The following is an 18,553-nucleotide window of genomic DNA, read 5'->3' as shown; positions in this document are numbered from 1 at the left end:
ATTTAGCACTGAGTTGTGAGTTTTCCTAAATAGTGGCTTGTCTGTCATGAGTGTTCATGCTTACAGCACATTAAGTTCTTAACTGAGTAAAGTTAGAGCTAAGGAGCCTTGACTGAAGGATTCAAAGCCTGGAAAAGTAGGGTCTATAAAAGTGGAGGCCAAAGCTACAAGTGTGATAGGGCTTAGAGTAACTAAGCAAGGGGAAAGGGCAGGGTGAATCTCCTTGAAAAAACAGTAATTTTGACACTGTAAAGAGTTGACTGGTTTATAACAAAGTAACCTCTAAGAAAGAACAAGTGCCTGAACCAACAACTGTTTTTTTTAAATTCAGTTCGGTGTTGTTGTTGTTGTTTTGGGGGGGCTGCTTATAACAGAGGTCCGAAAATCTCTTGTAAAGACGTAAAGAAAACAATAACTGCATACCTCTTCAATCTCTCATACCATTTCAAGGAGCAATAGCGTGCATGAACCTAATAACTAATATCAGGGTCCTTTATCTGAATTATATTTTAGTTTATTTTTCTTCTTCCCCAAAGATATTCTTTGTTCAATTTTAAACAAAATAGAATTATTGGAATCTGTTATTAAACCTAAAGGGCAAAAAATGAATGAAAGAAAAAGGAATCTTTTGAGGAAAGAAATGAATTTGAGTAAACCAAACACACTAATTTCTTGCATGATAATATGGCTATACATTGATTTTATGGTAGAAGGAGGAATGTTGTACAGACACAATGGACATCCATTCTAAGCTGTATGCAACTTTCTTCGTTATATTACTTACTCCAATAAACAAATGCAGCAAAGGGGAATTAAAGAATAAATTCCAGGTGTGTTTTTGTATGAGATTGCTGGGTAAAGACTGACCTGTATAAATCTGAGCATTGGATTACAATTTTCCATTGTTTTATGGACAGCATATGGCACCTGATTTTATAATGGTGTAGTCTTTCCAAATATATTAGCAAACTAGTACAAAAGAAATGTGTACAAAGGAAATTTATCTTTTTACAGAGGAAGATTTTCTTATTTCTAGCACTCTGTTGTGGTAAGAGATCAAATCATTCCTGTCTTTATAGCACATTCTAGGTATATTTAACTGAGCAGCAGCACCTTTACATTTGTGTTTTTTCTTATCAGCAGATGTTTGATCCCAAATTTCAATTCCAGGTTGAGATCTGATCTTTCACTTCGTTATTCAAAAGACTGAAATGTGACATATTTGAAAATGTCATTGGTGAGAACTTTAAAGTTCATACCAACTGATTTTTGATAGAGATAGATAAATCTCTCTCTCTCTCTCTCTCTGTGTGTGTGTGTGTGTGTGTGTGTATTTTTGTGTGTTTGATTCTACCCTCTACCTTTCCTATAAATAACATTTTCTTCCTCTCCTGCTAATTCACACCTAGGTCACTTCAGCAAGAGAGAGAGATATAAAAAGAAGTTCTAAATATTAGCCACTGGAATTATTCTCAATCCCTCCCCTTTCCATTTTTTCTCTTTTAATTAGAAAGATGGGCTATTAAGTGATTTTTATGTCTTACAGAATTGTATGATCTCTTTGGAGATCTATCAGCAGGTTTGGCAGACCTGTTGAAAACTGTCTGCTTTCAACCATAGTAACTCATACTATACCTGGCATTTTATCACAGTGGAGAGCCTGGTATAAAGGAAGAAGACTGATCTCACCATCTTTTTTCTTCCATCTTGAATGATTGCAGCAGCAGAGGTCCATTTACATAGATCAGAGCTATACAACTCTTTGGCTATGAATAAAACGTGCTGAAGAAAAGGGGGTACATGGTGTTTTTTTTTAAACTGTTTACTCTGAAATCCAAGGTTGCCTGAGCTGAGTCAGAACAGCTATATAAACTTCTTAACTGCATGTGATTAAGTTACTGAATGAACTCTCAAACAAGATTCAAAAATAAACTGTAGCTGCAACCATTTACTGATGGATTTTGTTGTAGTAAGAGGGAACTCCCATGGCAAGACCACATGAAGAGATGCCAGTTATAGTTCCAGATGATTGCAAACAGAAAGATCTTGACAGCACAGAAATTCAGAAATATGAGGCCATTAGACAGAGATTTGTTGTTGTTGTTTAAACTACTACTGAACAGAAGGTTTTTTCATTCACACATAATATATCCAGCTAGAACATTATATGTTAGCATGTGTTATTGCGAATTATTTACTGTATGCTGAAAGACACACTACATTCATACTTTCTCATTTAAAGGAAATTTAAATTTAAATTCTTTTGGCAATAATGGATTTCTTAAAACGTGGGGAAGTGGTGTTAATCTATGAATTTCCTCTTAAAAGTATTGTGAAGGTAAGGACCAGAATAGACTGGTAAGTTAAACCAGTTTTTTATTTATATGTCACAGTCTCCCAAACTGCCTGGAAGCTACCCGAAATCATGTGGGGGTGGCTTCATGACACTCCCGCGGCATGGCATTTACATGTCACACACTGCTGGAGTGTCATGAAGCTGACTTCCATCCATGGAACAGGATGCCAGCTTTTTGCCTCCTGAAAAAGGAGTGGTTCTTTGCTGCTCCTTTTTCAGGTAGCTTGAAGGCAAATTGTAGCCATGGCATGTGGTTTCCATGGCCCCAATCTCTCTTTGGAAGGGGCGACTTCAAGATGGCCCTTCCACCTGTCTGTTTCACCCCTAAGACAATGCAACAGTCTTAAGGACATGGACCTTTACTGTTGGGTTCATACACATATCTGAAATTTTGAGAGAACCATTCACAAAATGGATGTTGTGATGGCTTTGGCCAGTTAGATGCCACCCATTTCACAGATGAAGATGAACTTGGTGAGGCTGTCAAAGAAGGAACTAGCTAGGAACTTGAGTAGAAAACAAAAGTTGGGGATACAAGTCTCCAAAACAAAACCACTCCTTTGAAGCCACAGTCTCCTGCCCTGTCCTGCTAGCCTTCAGGTGCTATATCCTGAATATACTTTTAAAAATAAATAAACATAAAAATAAAAATGGTGACACATACCAAGCTTGCCAGATTCATCCCATATTCCCAATAGTCTACCCAATTTGAATCCCCCATATGTAAAAAAATCATTTCCCCTAAAACTATGTAATAAAAAAGTGAGCTTTAAACATTAATATTAATGCCCTAAAAGAAGCAATTTCACTGTGAATCAGGGTGTACATTATGTGTTCCTACAGAACTGGAAACAAAGTGAATATTTTTTTTTCCACATTTGTAGATAACGCTTCTGTTGTCTTCTTTTCCCTCACAAAGGCACCCCTGACACAAGGGATGTATAAGAAAATTAAAGGAACCAGTTAAAATGAATGTGTGTGTTACCTAAATCGAACATCATCATACCAGTGGACTTCAAGTTGTACAGTTCAATATAATTTTCCCTCACCCTAAGCTCCTTGAAGGCTCCTAACAAACCTATCCTGGAGGCTTTCCTAGCCTTCGAGAACATATTTTGAACCTAGCAGGGGGAGAGGTGACGTTTAAGTTATAAATTATAAGGGAAAGTGCTAGAGGGAAGAGAAATAATCCCCTTTCTGGTTCTGCTGATAGAACCAGCTTTGTTAGTGGAACAACCCTATTAGGATTCCACCTCCCCAATATATTGATTTAATGTATGTCTTAGGGTTTAATCACATGGGCAAAAAGATTGGAGCATAGCGATATGCTCCCATCAATAAATCAAACCATCCCGTGATTAAAAAGCATCACTAGAATTGCTTTTTATTCACATGGTAATGACGGGGTAATCACAATATTGCACAACCTCATGTGATAATCTGCGTGCTATAGTGCAATATTGACACAATGACGCAATATTGACTCTATACCCCCATCTTTTTTTCCTGTGTGATAAAAGTCCTTACACAGTCATTATATAAAATCCAGAGTACAACAATAAAAATGTATGAATACCAGAGGAGATATTTTTTTAAAAAATATAATTGATAATCATGGTGAGTACATGCCAATTCTGTGTACTTTTTAAGGTGTTGTTTTTCCTCCTTTTCCCTGTCATTCTTTCAAATTGAGTGTCTGTGTATTGGCAAAGCATGTGAACATTTGAATCAGAGCTACAAGGTTTTTTTGTTTTTCCTCTTAGAGACCTTCACTGCATGTGATATGCTGACACTTGCTATGCTTTAGAGAAATATAGTCGTTTAAGGAAATAAATCTTCTCAAAAATTGAGGAACATTAGGCTTCTGAGACTAACAAAGCAAATAGGATAAGGTCAAGGCTTAGATTCCTTGCAATAATGAGAATATATTCTTTTGTGACAATGAATGAGAACATTGGGTGTGGGGGGGGGGAGATCTTTGAAAGAGTGGTTGAATATGCTTGAGCTCAAAAAATGGCACTAAACATGCCTGAGCATGATATTAGATCAAGGACAGTTTGGAAACATTTTTTGCACTACAGCTTTTAAATGTCATTTCACAGAATGCCCAGCTCCAGAGGTATGGAAGATCCTTTTTAGTATGGGAGACAGATCTCTAAACCACCTGAGCTTTCCCTTCCTACTTAGATTAACTTGAAAGGTTCTGGAGAGGAAGCCCCATGTACAGTACTCTGTTTTTTTCTCTACCTTCTTCCCTGGATTTATCCAGTTTTGCCCCTTCCAAATAGAACAGGGAATCAATTTTGGATCAATTTGGTATATTTTCTCATTTATGATGGGTTCCATGGAAAACAGGGGGGAAATGCATCTGACATGTGCAAATTTTAAAGATGTACCCCCCAAAACAAACAAACAAACAAACAAAACACACAGGACACACTTCCTTAGTAAATTACTAAATGAATATATCTAGTGATATATTAATTTAAAAATACAGACATTACATACATATTTTCCCTCCCCATAAAAAATCCATGTGAAATGGAGACACAAGAGACTTAGATGTGGACAAGGGTAGATAGTCATTGAAACATACCTGCCACAACTATCTGTCCTTCCCTGCCAGACCCAAATCCTCAAAATGTCTCGCCTTCCCTTCCCTTAAAAGAGTGAGACTCAACCTTTTCTATACCCCATACCTCTAGGAATGTTTGATTAATGTTTTCATCCCATGTATCGTCACATTTGAAGATTTAAAGGTCTAATTTCTAATTTTTGACCCGCAAATAGAGCTACATACAATGCTGCAGGTGAACAAATTGAACTTTTTTTTTACAAAAAGCTTTTCATTCAGTGTATAAAATACAACTCTAAATTGAGCAATTGGATCCTAATTTATTCAGAAAAAAATGAGTGATGATAATTCAGAACCACTTAATTCATAAAGCGCTACATCCCATTCCATTATGAGGAAGTGCAGCAAAAGGGGAGAAAAGCTTTCCTTCTCCATCTACCATCTTTCTAGTGGACTACTCCCTTTCAGTAAACAAAAGAAAGGGAAATGAAAGCAGGATGTGTGGTGATGGTGGTTGTAGTGGGGATTTATGGCAAGGTATAAGAAGGAAGCAGAGTCAGATAAGTGACAGGTGAGTTATCTCTTAGTCATATAGGAGTGCCATATAAGATCCATCCTTCACTCCTTTTCAGTACCATATATGCTTACACCAGGCTTGTAGGCAATGAAGCATTGAGTTTCCTGAGGTAAGAATTATTTGCAGGCATGATATAATTAAAAGAAATGGACATGGATAGACAGGGTTGTAATCACCCACCCATACTGTGAACTTTGGCTTTGCTATTGTTGTGAAAACTAAGATGCATCTACACTGTAGAAATAATGCAGTTTGACACTACTTTAACTGCTATGGTTCCATCCTACAGTATCCTGGGATTTGTACTTTTATGAGGCACCAGCACTGTGGCAAAGAAGGCTTGTAAATTTACAGATACCAGAATTTCATAGAATGGAGCTACAGCACTTAAAGTGGTGTCAAACTGCATTAGTTCTACAGTGTAGATGCACCCTTAGATATGAGAGAGAGAGAGAGAGATTTGTGCTTTTGAATGGAAAGTATGACATGTAGTACAAGCAATTAGGATAATTATATCCATGCAGTGTGAAACAATTATGTGAATCTATGGCGCTTTATAGAGTGCCCAAAAAGGGCGCTCTGCCGGCATCGCTGGTTGCTGCGTCCGGGAACCACAGCAGACAAACCGCGCAATTCCCGGACGCAGCAAAAAGAACCCGCAAAAAGTGGATTCTTTTTGCGGCACGGAAATTATGCTGCAAGTCGCCAATGGCGCACTCGCGGTGTCATTTCTGCCTCACAACGTGTGGACGCTAAGGGTCTGCAATGTCCAGATGGCGGCGCCCATGTAGAATGGGCGCCACCATTTTGTACGCGCTCAGCGTGTACTAGGGTTAGGGGCATCCGGAAAGGATGCCCCTTCCTAACCCTAGTACGTGCCGAGCACATACTAGGGTGCCCGTGTGGAACAGGCCTATGTTATGTATTTGCAGACTTCCTCTTCCAGATAAATCTCCTGAAAATGTGATCTATAGGCAGTTGCAGATATCCATGGAAATCTACATTTGCACACCTACATTGCTTCAATAAATAGAGCTCTGGGAGGTGTCATTCTCTGTAGGTACACCCAATCGTTACAGTATTAGAATACCAGTATTAAGTATTCTTTATTCTTTGTTGTTATTTCCCTGGACATCCCCCTTTAACTGGATGCAGTAAAGTAGAAACAATACGGAAAGGGAGGGGGAGCCAGTGAAGGGATGCCAACACAGGAGAGATGTGGTCAGAATGGTGGGTGGAAGTGATAATGCGTGCAGCTGAATGCTGGACAGAGCTTAAGGACGGAGGTGAGAAAGAGGAAGCTCAGCCCAGGAGGCCATTACAGTAATCAAGTCATGAGATCACTAGGGCATGGGCCAGGATCTTGGCAGTAGATAGAGGTGGAGAGATTATGGTCGGATTTTGGGCAATATTGTACAAAAAGAGTACAAGCCTTGGCTGTGGTCTGGATCTGAGGGATACACGACAGAGAAGAATCAAAGATGAAACCAAGACTGCAGGCTTGCTGGACTGGTTGAATACAAATGTGTTGAATACAAGTGTGTGCATAAGTCTTTGGTTCTTAATTGAACTTGGTTAAATGGGTATCATGACACACACTTGTGGATAATAATATGCATGAAAAAAAATTAAAAACAATTCTTTGACCCATCTTACAAACAGTATACAGCAGGTCTTTGGTATATACTGTGGTTTAATTAATGGATACTCCAGTACCACCAAATACAGTAAGGTAGCAGAATGATTGATGTCCCATATATAAAATGGCAATCTCAAAGTTTGCTGTTTGGATTGGAGGAGGGGGGAGTATTTTCAAACCGTGGCTGTTTGAATCCATGGATGCCAGATCAGTGGATACAGAGAAACAACTGTATGTATGTTGTTCCAAATAAGAATCCATATCCTCCAACTATCTTGACTATGGAGTTTATCAGACAAGGGAAATTGGAAGTATAAACCAATGGCAATCCAAATGCAATCATGGGATTTCATGTTATTGCGTGAAAGACTACCACATGCAATTTTGGGCAATGGGAAGTCAGTCCGAACATAATCATGGGGTTTCACATTATTGCGTGAGAGGTGATCACACACAATTTTGGGCAATGGCAAGCTATTTTTGGGCAATGGGAAGTCAGTTTGAACGCAATTCGAATTCAAGTAAATTTGCTAAACTAGCAAATTCAAATGAATGTGTTCTGGCCCCACTTTCTTTTCATTTGAAATTAAGAGAAATTCCTCCTGTGTGATAAACTGTTTTGAAGCGACAGTCCTGATTAGTCCTCTGTCATCCCACTTTTCAGCTGTGTTTAAAATGTCCTACTTTCTTTCTCCTCTTCCCACTTCCCTCTTTGTCCTCAGCTTTCTTCAGTTATTGCAAATGAAATTCCAAGTGCAAAAGTAGTTTGTATTCCATTGACTCATTGTTGGGGAAGGAGATGGGGGTGTCTGTCCCATTAGAGCCCTGGTTAAATGCCAGTACTGCAGCCACAACATTGTAAGTTTGATCCTAGAGGAGGGCTGCAAGGTCCGCTCAACCTTCCATCCTTTCGTAGGTTGGTAAAATGAGTACCCAGCTTGTTGGGGGCAATTGGCTTACAGATTGTAAATCGCTTAGGGAATGGAAATTCACTGATAAGCGGTAAAGAAATGTACTTGCTATAGAGCAGGCAAAAGGAAACTGTTATCTCCTAGTATGTGAGCTCTTCCTCATTAATAACATTCCCCATTTTGACCACATTCTCATGTTGCTCATATCTGTGAAATGTTGGAGGTGATGAAAATCTTGAATTACAGGGCAGAAATAGGTATAAAATTAGGGTCATGTTTTAGATATTCCTGGAATGAAAGAGAGACAACGAGGCATAGTGTCAGAAGAAGAAATTCTTACTAGTTTTCAAGCAAAGGGTGTACATGGGTAGGGTAAATCAGGAAGAATGATGTGTTTAAAGCTTGTCAGAATGACTAATAGTGTGCCAAAGTATAACTCAAGAAGGAAAAAATATCCTTGCTATAAAATAAGAAATGTAATAGGTTAAAAGAGATAGAAGAGCATGAAAGGGATATGCTTGGAAGAGAAAGAAGGAACTGAATTAAAATTACAGCAGCAAAGCATCATTAAATATTTCCACTGGGGAGGACATGCACAAATTAAGCAGAAGTCTCTCCAAATTGGACAGGAAAAATGGGTTTGATTTGTGAAAAGATTTGTAAAGGGGAAAGATGAGTTGAAGTGTGTGTAGAAAAGGCTTGCGTTAGGTGCTCTGTATAGTTGTTGGTGGAACTTTTATCTTCAGTGCACATTGTTATTATAGGAGGAAATATTTCTTTTCCAGAGAGTGAAAATTGAGAAGGCCAGATATAAAGCAGATAGGGTATTTAGAAACATTGCAGTGCGCAGCTATCTTGTATGAATGTGCATAGATCATTGTGTGGATGCTAAAAACATGGAGTCAAGTTTGATGTGGAATTAATTCAGCTGGTATTCATATCTAGGAAATGCAAAAATACTGTTCAAAAATCCTATTCCAAAACTGAGTCTGTGAAATGGCTGTTAGTCTGCCAGTATTTTCCTTATCTTGTCCCACCTTGTATGCCAAGATTTGAAGAGGACTTGTAAGAATGTTCCACCGAATGAGGTTATTGCCTTCCTCACCCCTGAACCTTGAACTCATTTAATATTCCTCTTCAGTCCTTGTGGATCAATGTGAAATGCTTATTGAATGAAATACTGGGGCCAGCATGCAACACCATATAGCCCCTTGAGGGATAAAGTTTCAGAATACCTGAAAAAAGGAAATTAAAAATTTCAGTCCCAATGTCCTGTATATAAGCTCAGTTTTTGATTTCTGCTAACTTAAAATTGTTATTTTGTGTCAGTATACTGGTAAAAATGAACAAATAATATAGGAAAAAAATAAAGCATTTAAAGAACTGTATAGGAATTAGAAAACATTGTGTTACTTAAAATTAGATTCTGCCCTTTCTGTCAAAAAAAGCCACACAAGGTAATGAAATCCTTTATGAATGATGGAATTGTTCAACAAAAACATTACAATTGAATAGGGACAGGGAGAGGCTTCTCTGGTTATTGTAAGCCATTCCCCCCATAAATTGGCATAACTGAAAACAAAGCCTCAGACAGAATAGGATTTAATAGAGAAATGTGGTGTGTTCGTTGATCAAAGCTTGAAGTACAATTCAAAACCTGGCCTTTGGAAGCTTTATAAATAGGAGTCTGTTTTAAGTCTTTGTAAGCCATGTGGGTTCTTTATACTTAACCTGAAGGCATTCTTGATGTTACAATGAGATAATTTGTGAGAAGTTTATTAATAACATAATCTGCTTCTTCTTTTGTTCTCTGTGCTTAGTTGTTCTCTGTAGAAAAGTTATGTGCTGCTCTATCTCCAACTATCCCACTTTAAGTAAAATTAATGATTGAATATAAAAGAACTTTAGATCTTAAGTAAGCAATGTTGAGGAATGTAATTTGTTTGTTTTTCCCCCTGGATGAAATGCTGAATATATGAAATGAATAATAAAGATTTAGGAAACAATCACTGACTCAGTGTGCAATCCTAATTCAAAGATGTGCCACCTTCAGGAGTTTAGAAAAGCGCCTCTGGAAGCAGAACTATGTTTTTGCCCAGATGCTTTTAAAAAATTGCTGAGAGAGTAAACTGTCAGCAGACCTGCTCTTCTGGCTGTGCTGTGCTGTCAGGAGAGCTAGAAAGAGGTTCAGAGAATGAGTGGGAGGAAGGAGGAGTTGTGTTATGCCAGACTGAAACCTGTTCCACTCCACTGAAGGAATGTGTGAATGCATTGTGGGTTCTGCTTGGCCCTTCACCACCTTTGCTGGTAAGGGTTCTGCACTTAAGTACATTTAACTTCCTTTGACTTCCAGAGAAGGGCAGAGAGAGAGTTAAGCACATGCATACAAATTAACACCTAATATTACATAATGGTTCATATCTGTGCACATTTGGGCTTAAATCTAATCATTAAATGAATTACACTTGCTAGTTTAAAATCTAGTTAAATTAGTCTGAGTAGACCCATTGAATCAGTAGGAACCTGATTGGTCAATGCTTAGGTAAATTCCATTGATTCAACACTTCTATTCCATTTGGGGCTATATTCTTTCTTTTAGCACAGTGGGCCCTTGGGATTTGCTGGAATTTGGTTTCGGGACCTTAGATGGATTAAATACAGCAGAGTACTAGAATGGTATAAAATAGCAAAAACAAGGTTTGCTTTTTGGAATTTATATATATATATTTAATATTACCAAGCTGTGGATGGTTAAATTTATAGATTAAAAAAAAAAAAACCTTCGATAAGATGGACTAACTATATAATGTGCAGAGGTACTTCTCTGTTTGGCTACGCAGGTGAAGCACACATGAGAAGTAAGTAAAGAGGAATATTCACTGTACCCTTATAAAGACAGAGAGACTGCTGCACCTCACTTCCTTTTTGCTTCTCCTGTCTCTTGAGGCACAAAGATGAAATACTTTTGACTATAGGGGCAGAGAAATAACTTCATGACTTTATATTGATGTATGATCAGAAAATTAATTAAGACGGAAGGGTCTTCTCAGTCAAGAAGATGCTAACAGGGATGCAGTTGTAGTTCTGTTTGATTATTGTTACCATTTTGTTTTCTTCCACTTTTCTGCTCTGTAAAAGAGAGACATGGCTGGCAGACAGATGAAGGTGAGCAGAGGTCTCTGTCATACTTGCTCAAAGAAAAAAGGATTTCAGTTTTTAAAAATGCTGCTATTGTTTAGCCTCAAGGAGAACACACAGACCTTGAGTGGATGTTGTTGCCATGTCCTCCTTTCAGATTCTTTTTAGAGAAATCTGCCTCCCCACAGACAACATATGACATTGAGCAACAATACTGAGCTATCTTTCTAGGAGAACATATTGTCAAGATGTCCTCTTGTACCTATTTTTAAAAGGCACTCCTTCCCCTCCTCCCACCATGGCTACCTTTGCACTGTTGTGCTAAATTGTAAATGGGAGTCCAAGCTCTTACAGTAACTGAAAACAGACATTTTCTGTTCAATTTATACCTAGCCTCTAGTTAAAAAGAGCTATACAGATGATAGAATGGGGAGTGGTCAATGACATATACATCACAAAAAATGTATCCATAAACTCTCATAAGAGGGTTGTGTAAAAAATAAAATCATAGTATCAAGATTTTCTTTAATAAATTCAGCAGATCTATATTTCTTATAATGAACAGCAAAAAGGGGAGTTTGTTGTTACATCCAGAATAGCAGTATGTTCCATGAAAGAAAGCTGGGCAGTATTTGACATTGTGAACACATTTTTTTAAAAAGTGCACATAAACCACTGTGCATATTTCTAAAATGTACATTACCACTCTTTAGCCAATGGGCTAAAGAAACATATAAAAATGCACCGGAATTTTATTTTGCTAAAATGAAAGGTGTGACAACATAGAACTGGAATGGAATTCACTTGACAAATATGTCCATACTTAGTGAGAATGACCAGAACATGAAAAGAGATTTCAAAATAGAATTCCTTCAGAGTGTTCTCTGCATCTCCAAAATCTAGAAGGGATTTTCATTCCTTTCCTGTCATCAAAGCATTCACAGAGCAGCTATTTTTCAACAATGGGAACTTCCGTTCATGGAGAAATGGCTGCTCCATGAACACTTTGATGACGGGTGAGTAGCAGGATGCCTCAATGATGATTAAATTACGGGAGGCAAGTGTGATTGACTCTCACATCTGTGCGCTTTACGGATGATTTAGCCACGTTTCAGGGATGGTAAGGTTCCGTGTGATAGTTGCCTAAGCTTTGGTCCCCATTGAGTTATGAAACTCGATAACTCACTGGGTGGCTTTGAGCCATTCACTTTTTCCCAGGCTAACCTATTGAAAAGGACTGTTGTGAGGATAAAGTGATGAGGATGAGAGCCATTAGTGCAGCCTTCAGCTCACTGGGATAAAACGGGAATATAAAGTGTAAATAATGAATAAAATAATTAAGAAAACACTAGTGCTAATTCTTTTTCTCCCTGTTGTGATCTTGAATAGCACTGCTATATTGCTTGTGCTCAGCTAGAAAGAAAAGGGGAAAAACATCATATAGTTCTGTGAATGGACTGAGTGGTTCCCTGTCTAGTTTGGCCTATTGTGGCATCCAAGTGTTTGCTATTAGAAAAAGAACATTAAAATAGGTATATGTGGGTGTGCTCCAATACATCTGAATGCTCTTACAATATTTTAATGTTCACATTAGAAGGCATGTGAAGGAGGAAAATAATGAGTGAGGGGTGGAATTAAGTGATCATTTTCAAATGTCAGAAACGGTTTGCTTAGCTTGGCTCCTGGGTGCTGGGTTGAAGGTTGAGATCAGTGTTTTGGTTACCCTTGACTTTAACCAGCTGAGCGGGAGTAAGAAAAAATTAGACTGCAAATGATTCTGAGAGTTAAATTCTTGGGCATGATGCCAGCAGTTGAGCTATTAAAGCTGGCTTTCCCATCAACACTTAAGCAACAGGTTTTTCAGAAATCAGCTTTAAGAGGATGGCTAAAGTTAGATAAAAGGCTTTATTGCTTAAGCCCTAACTAATGAGCTCTTGAGTGTTTTAAGGCCATTTTGCCAATCATTCTCTGCTTTCTCACAGACATGCACAGGCTGCAGTAATTAAGGATTTGTTTACATTACAGTTACTGGCCTAAAATTTTACAGCTCAAGGCCTGAAAACTGCCCAAATAGGATATGGGGAATATTTAGCATTGCTTTTTGCCATTCAAGGTGCTATTTTTCACCTGTAAAAGGAATCCCCTTTTCTTCCCTACACCTTAAAACTTCTGGTTTAACTTTATTTAGTATCATTTATGCAAGGGCATGGGAAATAATCTTTTTGTGATTACAGTATGAAAAAACCTCCTTAATTTCTTCCTTATCAGTGTGATAAGTCATGTAGAAATACACAAGCTCAGACACCATTTCTGGAAGAGTAGTCCAACCATCCCAGTTATGGATGGGAAATTTGGCCAGGTTTGCTTTCTGCTACATTAGACTTTCACCTTCATTTTCCTTCCTTCCTGAAATGAATTTTGCAAATGCTGGGAAATTTTTCAAAATGAACTGTAACAAATTTCCCCATTTACACCAGTACATTTAATAATTGCAACATGGAGAGATTCCATGCATGCAGAGATTGTCTACTGACCTTCCATACTGGTGTCAAAATAAGCCTGTGAGCAAAACGAGATAGCAATTTTGATTTAGTGTTAATGTGGATGAATACACGCCAAATGAAACCCAGTCATAAAAGGAAGCATCCATAGTTCTCGGCCTAGATCAAGGTTGCCATGCACATGTTGTGTTACAACTCCCAACATTCTTTGCCACTGAATATTCTGACTGGGGCTGCTGGCTCTTGCTGTCCAACCACTTATGAAGGGCTGTATGAATTCATTTCTAGATTAACGAATAGGTCAGTTTTGTTTTGTCTGATATGCAATTGTTGTTTTTAAGACCTCAAATTCTTTCCAACAAACATGGAGAAATTTGAAAATTTTGAAGATCTTATTAACAACAAATTAAAATGAAATACTTACCAATTCTTAACCCCATCCGAGGGAGTCATGAGTAGGTTTGCATGATATAGGCCTCTTTGCCACTGGCATTCTCTCTCTCTTCCTCTCTCTCCCTCTCCCTCTCCCTCTCCCTCCCTCCCTCCCTCTGTGTGTGTGTGTGTGTGTGTGTGTGTGTGTGTAAGAGAGAAAAAGTGTTTATGGGTGTGTGAGAGAGATGACTTCATTTCAAAAGTGGTCAAAATGCATAGACAGTTTCCAGATCTTGCATAGAATGTATAGACACTTTCCAGAACTTTCTTTTGTGAGCAATGAAAAAGAAGCATGAAGTCACAATTCTTGAGAGCCCCTAATAATAGTGGGGAGAAAGAAGGACTCCTCATGAAGTGTTGTCCAAAAATAAAGGAGGAAAAAAGCTTGAAGAACATTGGGCTTGCCAGCCCTTTCAACAGAAGGCAGAAAACCATTGCCAGGCCTTTCAGTTTTTATCTCCATGCTCAGATTTCTAATAGTTCAAAATTGAAATGATTCATCTTTTAAGGTTGCTTTCCCCAGCAGCTTATTTTAGGATGATGCCATTGCTGTTTTATATTTGCCTTATTTAAGTTGTTTAATAATTGTTGTTTTAGCGTCTTGCACCTCACTTGGAATATTTGTTTAGGGAAAAAAATCAAATATAGTGAAGGAAATATAGGGCACTGAAGGAAAGGATGAACCTTTGGTTGTCATTCTTTAGTAACAGCTTCCAGAAAGCTAGGATGTTTTTTAAAGCTATTTTTGTGTGTGCTGACTATGGAAATTATGGGAAAGTAAATAATGTAACAATATCAAATCTTAGACAGCTTCTTCATTCTGTCCAGGTTACCCTAATAGGGTTACTAGTCCCCCAAACCAAAACTATATTAATTCCTTCTTCTGTGAACATGATGGTGGTGGGGTGAGGCACCTCGCCCTCCATTCCTGTGCCATAGAATCCGAGTCCCACTGAGCTACCTGGTGCATCTGCTGCCGCCATGGGTCGCTCACTGCTTAGGTCAAAATGAGGCATCCAGTGCCAAGCACAAGGCACTGTACATGCCAGGCAGCTCAGTGGGATCCCTGGTCAGACAGCTGCAGTGGCACAGAAACAGAGGGTCTTGGAAGACTTGGAGTCACAGGTATATTTTAAAACGCATTTCAGGCAGTAACACCCTGGTTCTGGTGAAGAATATGCTGGATATCATCAGGACTGCTTGTAACAGAACTAGGACATGTGTCTACTAAATAGGATGACTCCAGAATGTGTATGTCTCGGGAGGGGGGGGGGGGGGAGGATGAGACTTTTGAACTGTGCAGACAAGGGCAACGCCAGTGTGTAAGAACAAAAGCAGTGTGGAGACATTTCAAAGATAACTTTTTGGACTATAAATCTCAGAACCTCTTACCAATTTAGATCCCTTTCACCTTACACAGTTATAGTTGCTATGCCACCACTCTATATGATCATGGAATTTGTAGTTTTATTTAGGTCTCTGCCAGAGAGTTACAGCCCCCATAAAAATACAAAATGTCAGGATTCTTTAGGATAGTATCAAAATATTAAAATTTTGTAGTAGGAAAGAAGCCATGGTCAGTGGACATACTGGAAACTTATCTAAAATTATTTTCAGAAGCTCTGAATTTTATCAGTGTGCAAGAATATGTTTTGACATGGCTAAAGGCCGAGAGCTTCTTGCCTTCCAGGTTCATAAAGTCTTATTATCTCCATGCATGAACATTTAGTTTCCCTTCATTTCTGAGACAAAGGCTGTATGCATATGTAACCCACTGTTGCTGCTGTTGTTATGTGCCTTCAAGTAATTTACAACTTCAGATGCTTTACATCAGAAAATGTTGCTTCCTTTCCTTTTCCCTGAAACATTTTAATATCCCCTCACAAATGTTTTCTTCGTGTTTACAGTGGTGCCTCGGGTTACGAAAGTAATTCGTTCCGCGGCTGCTTTCGTAACCCGAAAAGCCTTCGTAAGCCGAATTGCCATAGGCGCTAATGGGGAAAAGCCGCGATTCCGTGCGAAAAAGCCGAAAAAAGCACCAAAAGTTTTTTCGTAACCCGAAAAAACATTCGTAACCCGAAACAATAATTCCCTATGGGATTTTTTCGTATCCCGAAAATTTCGTAACCTGGGTATTTCGTATCCCGAGGTACCACTGTATTATGGTTTACATTAAATGTATTCAAGGTTCTTCAAGGTCTATCTTGTCCCAAATATTATGGAAGGTATTATACTATCTATCTGTCTGTCTATCATTGTTGTTAAATGCCCTCAAGTTGACCTTGACCCATGGCAATGTTGAGAATGAGACATTACCAAGACCCCATATGTAATACCACTCTGCTTACCAGGTCTTGCAGGCTCAGGCCCATGGCCTCCTAGCGATCTGGCATGTAGTCTTCCTCTCTTCCTGCTGCTTTACACCTTTTCTTGCATTTCTAAGTCTTTCCTTCTTTTGATGTGACCAAAGTATGACAATCTCAATTTAGTTATCTTGTCTTCCAGGGGTATTTCTAGCTTGATCTGTCTTCTTGGCCATTCACAGTATCCTCAGAACTCTTTTTCCAGCATGAGTTGATTTTCCTTCTATCTGCTTTTATTTCTGTCCAGCTCTCATAGCCACATATGGTAATGGGGAGTACAGTGGTCTGGATGAACCTAACTTTAGTATTCAGTGTTATGTCTATGCATTTTAGGAATGTGTCTAGTTATTTCATAGCTGTTCTTCCAATGCAGTTTCTCTCTCTCTCTCTCTCTCTTTATTTCACCCTCTATCTCACAAACACACATACTATATATATATAGTAGATTATATGACTTCCATCCATAGAAAGTTATCTTTGTCTCAATGGAACATATTAGCTTAATGAGATTTACTTTCAAGTAGAAGCCTTATGAGTGCCAGTGTGGTATAGTGGTTTGAGAGTTGGACCAGGATGCAATTCTTGACTAATTTCATTCTCCAAAGAAGTTTATTGTTGTGTGCCTTCAAGTCACTTCCAACTTATGTTGATCCTAAGATGAACCTATTATGGGTTTTTTTTTGTTTTTGTTTTTTTTGTCGCAACATTTGTTCAGAACGTGTTTTTCATTATCCTCTTCTGAAGCTGAATTGCCCAAATTCATCCAGTGGGTTTACATGGCTGAGCTGGGATTTGAACCCTGGTCTCTAGAGTTCTAGTCTAATGCTCAAACCATTATGCCATGCTAGTTCTCATTAAAAAGAAGTACTGGCTTATTTAACTTTTTTTTTTGCACTGTGAAAAAGTCTTTGAAAATTGTGCAAGTTAGGACATGTAGAAAATAATACTTCTGCAAATTTTCTGTTCAGAATATGCTGTTTGCATAGAAAATGCAGTTGGAATACTCTGCCTTTCAAATAGAATGTGCCTTTAAATAACACATCTTTTGATAACCATCTGTGACATAAAAAACATACATTATAAACACAAATCAGGTGACTGAAATCAGGTGAACTGAAAGGATTTCAGTTCACAACTCTCTTAGATCCTCATCATATTCTGTTCAGCTTGCCCTGTCTGCTTTCCTGGTAGCAAGGCTTCATTTCATTTACATCATGATGCTAGATTTGGATCCTTGGGAATTCATTAGTGTCTTGGTACTTCACTAAGCCAGGAACCAGTATACACTCAAGAGTTTCAGCATCACTTCAGAAGCCCATCAACTTATTTAATTATTTATTATAAATTCAACCTGCTATCGGTGCCTCTAGAGATAAGGAACACATTTTGTAAGGATTCCCAGGAGGTGACAAAGTAGAAGTTAGTTCAGCTGTAGCATATGCACTTCTCTCTCTCTCTCTCTCTCTCTCTCTCTCTCTCTCTCTCTCACACACACACACACACACAGAGAGAGAGAAAGAGAGGCTATGTGCTCTTGGCAAGCATTTTCAAGAGAATTAGATCTCTTCATGGTTTGAGCTGGTGTCCCTTGGTAGTGCTATGTTTTATTCTGTCATAGAACCAGAGTGGGCTTAGATGTGCATCCTGTCTCCACTCCACTCACAGAGGCAATCAGAGCTAACTCTTCTCTGAGAAGAACACTACTGGGAGGACAGCTTTGAAAAGACCTTTTTCCAATCTCTGTCTGGAAAAACAACATTCACTAGGTCTATCTGATCCTTTGTTCTTTAGTAGGCACCAGATCCCATCTGATCCTGGAAACTAAGCAGGGTCAGCCCTGCTTAGTGCTTGGATAAGAGGATGACTATATTGTGCTGTGGACTATATTTCAGAGGAAGGAACTGCAAATTCAACTCTGAGTATTCCTTACCTAAAAAATCACTATGACATTCATGGAATCACCATAAGTCAACAGGCAACTTGAAGGCACATGCATACACTGAGGCGGGATACAGACGGCCAATTTGGGGCGGTCTGGCCCCGCCCCTTTCCCCGGAGTAT

General features: G+C 38.6%; 1 protein-coding gene across 2 annotated transcripts in view; it reads left to right on the top strand.

Annotated features, from left to right (window-relative positions):
* Positions 1-18,553, top strand: part of CDH18 (cadherin 18) — a 586,652-nt gene that overhangs the window by 299,221 nt on the left and 268,878 nt on the right. The gene's annotated exons all lie outside the window — the stretch shown is intronic.

This window comes from Sceloporus undulatus, chromosome 4 (genome assembly GCF_019175285.1).
Source record: "Sceloporus undulatus isolate JIND9_A2432 ecotype Alabama chromosome 4, SceUnd_v1.1, whole genome shotgun sequence".
Classification (NCBI taxonomy): Eukaryota; Metazoa; Chordata; class Lepidosauria; order Squamata; family Phrynosomatidae; genus Sceloporus; species Sceloporus undulatus.
The sequence above is the reverse complement of the archived record's forward strand: the minus strand, read 5'-3'. Positions and strand labels throughout refer to the sequence as shown.